Below are 8,636 nucleotides of genomic sequence, written 5' to 3' on the forward strand. Positions count from 1 at the left end.
CTCTATCTTCCAACTAAGGATGCAAAAAGTCCAAGAGAAAATTACAATTATTGTGGTTGCTCTTAGATCTGTTGAATATAAAACTAATAACAATATCTCACTTGTGTAAAAACACAAAGGCCGAAGGATATGATGGTTAGTTTATCCATATTTATGCAATACCCTCTAAAATTTAAAAGTTGGTCAAATTGTTATACCATCATATTTACAATCATCCCTATTCATTTTACATTTATACAATTCTAATTTACTTATAGAAATAGATCCACTTTCATTTAAAAAAAGAAAAAAAAAAAAAAAAGACAAACCAATGGATGATCTACTTGACAAGACACTTGTAAAATGAATAAATCTTATGTGAGATTGTCTCAAGTAATATGTATAATATTTTTAGTTAAAATATAATACTTTTTAATAGATTTATAGAAAATTATTACATTTAAATTAACATTTCACGTGAAATGGTCTTACATAATTTATATTCTTGTAAAATAAACTTACATAAGAGCAACTCCATTTATGATTTTTTTAAGGGTTTTTACAGCTTTTGTGTACAAGTGGAGCTTGTAATTGAAGATTACATGCAACGCGAGTGCCACAGTTACTTCAATATGTATTCTCTTGTGATGAGAATAAAATCGACTAGAATGATACTTGCCATAGCCGCACTATGAGACTTGAAAGTTCATCAAATGGATGTGTAAAATCTCTTTCTTGGAACAACCTGAGGGTTTTGTGGTTCCGCACTATGGAAAAAAAAGTGTGTAAATTGATGAAATCATTGTATGTTTGAAACAATCGCCTTAGCAATGACACGTGAAGTTTGATCATGCAATGATGATCAAGGGGTTTAGTATAAACAAAAGTGACAAGTGTGTCCACGTAAGACATACGATGAACGGTTGTATCACTATTTGTTTATACACGGTAAACTCAACATGGGTAGTAGCGATTAAATGATTAAATCTACCAAGAACATGTTAAATTCGAGATTTGACATGAAAAACATGGGTTTGGTGGATTTAATCATCGGAATTAAAATCGTGAGAAGATCAGATGGTCCCGTGTTAAGTCGAACTCATTATATTGAGTTAGTCCTTGGAAATTTAACAAGGATGATAATTAAGTGTCTTGGACACCATTAGATACTAATGTACATCTATCCCAAAATCACGGAGATTGTATTTCTCAAGTATAATACACTCAGATTATTGGTAGTTTAATTGTATCTAATGAGTTGTACTAGGCTATATATTGCCTTTACGGTTAACAAACTCAGTAGGCATACGAGTAACCTCTGTGATACGCATTAGAAGGCAACAATGAGAGTTATGAGATACTTATGGTATACTCATGACTTTGGACTACACTACGTGAGATATCCAGTTGTACTTTAAGGAGTATTGCAATGTTAATCGGATATCAAACTTTAAGGACGCTAAGTCCATAAGTGGCTACGTGTACACGTAAGCCAATGTAGTCGTTTTGTGGAAATTCTCGAAACAATCTGTGATAGCTAGATCCATGATGGAACCTAAGTTGATAGCCCTAGACAAGTTTCACGAAGAGGCTAAATTTCTAAGCCATTACCTCGAGGATATTCCCATTTGGAAAAACCTGTAACTCCAATTTGTGTGCATTACGATAGTCAAGTCAAAATTGGTTAAGTACAAAGTTACATGTACATGGTAAGTCTAGACTTATAAGTCATTGACATAATACCATTAACACAATTTCTCACAACGGGTGTTATCTCTAATTCTCTATTGACTATGTAAGGTCAAAAGATAATGTAGCGGTCGTTAACTAGAGGGTAAGCAAATAGTTGTTAGAGAAGTTGAAACAAGGAATGTGACTAAAGACTTTAGAATAAGAGTTCTATAGTGGATACTCAACCTAGCTGGCACCTAGGTTCAATGGGACAACTAAATTATGGAATGAAGTGTGTCACTGTGGGGGTCTCGGACTCCTTACCACTCCTCGCTAGAACAGTGACTCTTGCACGAGGATAGCACGTTGATGCTTTAATGATTCGAATGTCGGTTGACATGTGTGAGTATGCAGGATACTCGGAAAAGAATCACTTTGAGAGAGAAGTGGAGTCACTTTAAAGGAGAATTGACTAAGCTCAATTCTTTAGAAACTCTTGCATGTGTTAGTGAATGGTGACGTTACAGAGTGATAAAGGTTACATGTATTACAAGTAGTGATTGGTTACGAGTGAATCACATGTGTTAGTTGTAGCTATGTGTAGGTTGAGTGTCCGAGGTGACAAAGTCGTCATTCCTGCAAGTCGCCAGTCGCCTCTCTGCAGGTGCAAGTTGGTTTCCATTACTTGTCGTGTAAGCTAAGTTTTCCCGCTTGCGGAGTGCATTGCACCGTAAGTCGACCGGTTTACAAGGTGGAGCTCTGTCGGGGCGATTCCAAGGGTGATCCAAGAACATCTTCATCTTTCACGAGGCCTATCGATATGAGCGGTACAGTTGATCAGAAGTGATTTAGTTCCGTCGGGTTTATGGTTACGACAGACCGACCAGGTAGTTCTTTTGACGGACCGACTATACGTATTAGTGCTTTATGCGTATTTACCATCACGAGTCTCCCACTTCTTGAATCCGCAAGAATCGTCGGGTTCGAGATGTGAAAATATTTTCCTTCTAACTTTTCTCGATCGGCTTGTCGCGAACAAACTTCCCCCAGGCCGACCAACCGTACTCCTCTCGGTCAATCCATTGGCTTGTTGAAAATTTTGATTGGATGGTGTATACACAATGGGATGACACGTCTCACAATCTAGGCCTTCCACGCAATCAGGCCGACTCTTCAACTTCCCAGCCCACTATTTTCCTATAAATAGCCCCCTTGTTCATTCTCACTTTTGCACTTCTACCTTCCTTGGCCAACCGGAATTCTCTGGAATTTTCTCCACTTTGCAAGATAAAAAAGATCTTCTCTCTCTATTTTTATTTCCTTTTTACTTTCTTTTCATTTTCCTTCTTGCTTTTTGCTTTGTTTTATTTTTTTCTTCTCCTTTCTACCTAAAACCCTAGCCGTCCAACCGCCCCCAACATTCCAAGCAACACAATCCTCTCTCTCTCTCTTTCTCTCTCTCTCTCTCTCTCTCTCTCTCTCTCTCTCTCTCTCTCTCTCTCTCTCTCTCTCTCTCTCTCTCTCTCTCTGCACCGACCGATTGCCTTCACAATCGCGAACCGACCGCCAAAGCTGACTCTACCGCCGACCGGTCACCTGCTGTCACTGCCACCAAGTATTCCTCATCCTCTTTCTTTATTATTAAATATATGTATGTTTATTTTGTTGTTGTTGTGTTTTTCGAATATTGTTGTCGTTTTTCCTTTCTGGCTGACCGGCCGGTCGTGCCACTAGTCCAACCGGCCACCAGACGCCTTCGCTGCACTTTTTTTTTGGTCGACCGACTACCTGTACATTACTGGCGATGTTGTTTTGTTGTTTGTTGCTTCACTTGCTCCTGTTTGGCCAGTTGGCCGATTTTTTTCTCTCGGAAGAATGTGAAACATTTTAAGCAGGTTCGGGAACATTACAACGATATTAGAAAGAAAATTTCTATTCAGTTGTACGAATACAAGTAACATATCAGTTACCCTACATTATTTGTAAAATCTTATGAGGTGTTCGGAATTACACACCCGACCAATCAGTCAGTCGGAAAGAGTCTCTAATTTGTAGGTTTCGGGTTTAACGATTGCCGAGACTCTATATGGTCCTTTCCATCTCTTGGAAAATTTTCCATGATCGATCGGTCTGCTGGCTTCCCTCCGTCGGAGCACTAAGTCGTCAACTTGGAAGAAGCGTGGTTTCACCTATCCGTCATGGTAGGTCTTGGCGGCCTTCTAGCACTCGATCATTCTTCATGCTACCATATCTCGTTTCTCATCATTGAAGTTGAGCTCTGCACCTTGCAACTCGTCATTTTCCTCCGGTTGGTAACTTTTTTCGCGGGCGGTAGGGAGCCATGCTTAATCGGCACCCTTGCTTCGGATCCGTAAGTCAGCGAGAAGGGTGTTTCTTTGGTCGCCTGCTGTGGAGTGGTTCGGTAGGTCTAAAGAACATATGGGAGTTCCTCTACCCAGCCTCGACCCACACTTGAAACTTCTTCTTCAGTCCGTTGAGGATTGTCCGGTTGGTGTTCTCCACTTGTCCGTTGGCTTGCGGGTATGCTACGACTGCTCGGGTGTGTCTGATGCCCAACCGTGCAATGAAGTTTTTGAACGACTAGATATCAAATTGCATTCCGTTGTCAGTGATCAAGTAGACTAGAACCCCAACCCGAGTGATTACCTTCTCCCAAAGAAACCTTTGGCACTGCTGAGAGGTGATGGTTGCCAGTGTTTCTGCCTCTACCCACTTGGTGAAGTAGTCGATGGCTACGATCACATATTTCTTCCCGCCAGCCGCCATTGGGAATGCCCCGATCAGGTCCCCTTCCTATCTTACAAAGGGTATTACCTCACTGATCGGTTGGTAGTAGGTAGCCAGTCAACCGGGTAACTTGTGAAACTCTTGACAAGTAGCGCACCGCCGAATGTACCGCTCACAATCCAAGTTGATTAAGGGCCAATAGTATCCTAGCATGATGATTTTTTTTGTGCCAACGTCTTTTGTCCTTGGTGGGCCGAACAAAATCCTTCATGAACCTCTTCCATCATAATCTTGGCTTCATCGATGGTCATATACCTCAGGAGTGGTCCGCCGTACGACTGCTTGTAGAGTTTACCATCGATCAATTGGAAACATGGTGCTCTTAGTGTGACTTTATTTGCCCTGGTGGTGTCATCCGGTAGGGTGCCATTGGCTATGTAATTCTTCAAGTTGTACATCCAATCTGGCTCGCTTATCTTGACTGGTAGGACTTTAATGCTTGGCGACTCAATCTCTTAAATCTGCATTGTTTTGGACACGTACTCAGGGTTTCCTGGGTCAACTTAGACAACATGTCGGCGTCTATGTTCTCTGCTCTGGGCACTTGGATTAACACGTACTTGTCGAATTGTTGTAACAATTCCAGTGCAATGTCCTTGTATCGTATAGTATCATTCGATCATCCTTCGCTTCAATCGTGTTGAAAAGCTGACCGATTACCAACCGGGAATTTGATCGTAACCTTAGTTAGTCGGTCTTCATCTGCCTGGCCAATCATTGTCTGCCTATGAGTGCTTCATACTCTGCCCCATTATTCATGGGTCAAAATTTGATGATCAAAGCTTAATAAATCTTGAAGCCTTCAAGGGATTTGATCACGATTCCTTCCCCACACCCTTTCTTGCTAGACAACCCGTCAAAAAAAGCTTCCCAACATTGTAACACCCCCGATTTTTACCACATTTTTAAAACTTAAATACACAGGAAAACATCTAATCATCAAGACATAAAGCAAGCAGAAGCTATATAAAATCGGTACGTGTTATGCCACACCTATCTCAGACATAGGTGCACAGGCGGGAAAACTAACAATTCAACAAAACATAAGGTGTCTAGGCACACAAACCGCTAAACTAGGCTCACAGGCCAACAAAATATAACGTCTACACATGACAGCTAATCTATCTAGCGATCCACGTCTAGCGCTCTCAGTCATCTACTCAAAACCTGTAGAGTCAAGGGATACACCCGGTCAGCGAATATTGCTGGTAACCCATCAATACACGTTAAATAACATATATAGATGAATATAATCAAAACCATTTTGAAACGGAATACAGTATATTATATCATTTCAAAACCAACGAGAGAAGTCAACTTCAAAGACTCATCAAATCACTCTAAAAAGAAATAGGAATCACCATCCCCACAACAACAACAAGACAACAAACATGAAAGACAATACAACTCAGGATGCATTCTACTGATCACAAAGTAGAATACATCAAGACATGCTCATAAGCAAGAAAAACACATTCACATGGTTACAACTACATGTCACAAGTATCATAGTTCCAACCTTATGCCCTGTTCCAACCTTATAGCTACCCCCGGCCTTATTTCAGTTCCAACCATTACCTCCTAGTGCCACCCTGTACTTCTGAGTCCAACCTTTTGCCTCCGGGGACCGTCGCCCCCGCTGACACTCCTATTCACCACCGATCTCTCAGTACACGAGGGTACCATTAAATATCATATCACAAAACCGCCAATCTCGTGAGCAAAGCTCAAGTAACAAACCACCAATCTCAATCATAATCACACACAAGGTCATCATCATTACCAAGAAGACTAAGACTCACAATAGTCTTAATCAAGTATCAACAAAGGTACAACGATTTACATACGATCATATCATATAAATCAATCAAGAGATCACAATAAAGACATGAGACCATACTCAACAACATAGGATTCCAATCCAACGCCAAATGATTGTCAATGCAAATTGGCAATCTCAACACGAAGGAACAAACCACACATATATACTAGCACATCATCATCAAACTAGCATGCTTATCAAACGGGTAAACCAAAATTTGTTCCAAAGAACGTTCAGGACTCACATTAGCCCAACGAATCACAAAGTTGGACCCTTAGCATGATTCAAGACACCAAATCCTACATGGATTCCTAATACACCATTCTAGACATACGAAACATCAAGAAGGCTCACAAATAGCCCAATAAATCAACATCGGGAGGTCAAAACATCAATACCGAGGAGAAAGAATCACGGGGAACAAATCCCCGACATTAACCATACACGTTCCCCGCGGGTACACAAACCCACAAGGCCATGTACCCCGCGGGTGGGGCGGCGGGTAGGCCTCTGCCCGCCGTTCCGCCCGCGGGTACCACCTGTACTCCAAAACATCCCTTTGGAGATTTTCAACAACAAGGCCAAGTTCAAGTCCAAAACACCCAAAATCTCACACACAACAATAATATGACTTGAACCCAAGAAATATCCAAGCAATGACATTCAAGAACCTTAAGAATAAGCTCTAAACATGCATCACCACAAGACAATGCATCAAATCTCACAAATCAACACAAGAATCACAAGTAGAAGCCAATGATCATCATATAAGTAAGAAAATAGGTTTTGTAAAGCATGGGTTACCTTTGTAGCCTTACAACTTCCTCTTATCACCCTTAAAAGCCTTTCCTAGCGCTCCTCTTCCACACCAACTTCTCACACATAACAAAACACAACAAAGATCCTAACTTTAGAAAAAGACACCTAAAAGAAGGTTAAAAACACCAAAAAGCCAAGGATCTTACCCTCCCTTATGCTCAAGCTGAAGAAAGTAGGAATCTTGGGAGAAAATCTTGCAAGACTTGGATGCTCAAATTCTAGCTTGGAGAAGAAGCTAAATCATTTTAGAGAGAGGCTAGAGGTTTTTGTGTTTTAGGTTGAAGGGTGAATGAAATGAAAGAATCTTGCTAGGTTAGCTTGAATCACAAACCTTAGGTAGAAAGACATTCCTACCCTTACTAATGTTGGAAAGACAAGGGAACAAGGGCACCATTCAAGAAGCACAAGTACAACCCTTTGACTTAAGTGACTAGTCAAAATCTAGTCATTCGACTATTAAATTTCAGGATTTTTAGGAATAGATTAGCAAAGAGACTTGGATTAATTCTTCAATTAATCCTTGATTAGTGTTTGGATTTACGGGGTGTCACAAACATGGTTCCTCCAGGGTGGTCGGTTGGTCGGACTCCGTGTCTCGCGCGATGCTCTCAACAATAAAATTGGCCAATGCCTATGCTTCGATGGTAGGGCGTGGCTTGTACTCGATCGCAAACTTGGTAAGCATCACAGCCCATTTGATCAGCCGTCGCGACGATGTTGAGTTTTTGAGAATCGTTCAAAGTGGTTGGTTGGTAAAGACTATGACTAGGTGAACTTGAAAGTAGGCTGCAAGTTCCCTGGCGGTCACCTAGAGTGAAAATGCGGTCTTCTCAAACTCTATGCATCATAGTTCTGGGGTTTCTTCCAACACACATGGTCAGTGGTGGGTGACAGCCTGTCGAGTTTTGCCTACGGTTTTTTTGAAACGGGGAGGATGCCTATGGGAAGCAATGATACACTGATTTCCTTGATTCCAAAGGTGGGAGAATGTGAGATAGTTGAGGCCTATTGGCCTTTGCAACACAACCTACAAGATTATTTCCAAGGTCTTAACAATGAGAATTAAAGGAATGATGCAACAGCTGGTTGGATCTCATCAATCAATTTTTGTCCCTGGTAGACAAACCACATACAATATCCTCACTTATCAGGAGGTTTTGAAATCAATGAGGAGTAAGAAGGGTCCGCATGGATGGATGATCCTGAAAGTCGACCTTTAAAAAACCTATGACAAATTATCTTGGAATTTCATTAAGTCAACTTTACAAGACATTGGTTTTAACCAAGTTTGGGTAAGGAATGTGAGGGAATGCATCACCTCAACTAGGCTGGCAATCACTTTGAACAGGAAAACTTCAGATTGGTTCACTCCCTCTCGCGGCATTCGCCAAGGGGATCCAATCTCCCCTCTAATTTCCGTGCTCTGTATGGAACGATTAAGTCACCACATTGAATGTTTGAAAGAAGAGGGCAGCTGGGAGGGGATTAATATCCCTAGAGATGGGCCATGTTTGACTCATCTGATTCTATTTGGCCA

The sequence above is a fragment of the Ipomoea nil genome, unplaced genomic scaffold, assembly GCF_001879475.1.
Source record: "Ipomoea nil cultivar Tokyo-kokei standard unplaced genomic scaffold, Asagao_1.1 scaffold2779, whole genome shotgun sequence".
Classification (NCBI taxonomy): Eukaryota; Viridiplantae; Streptophyta; class Magnoliopsida; order Solanales; family Convolvulaceae; genus Ipomoea; species Ipomoea nil.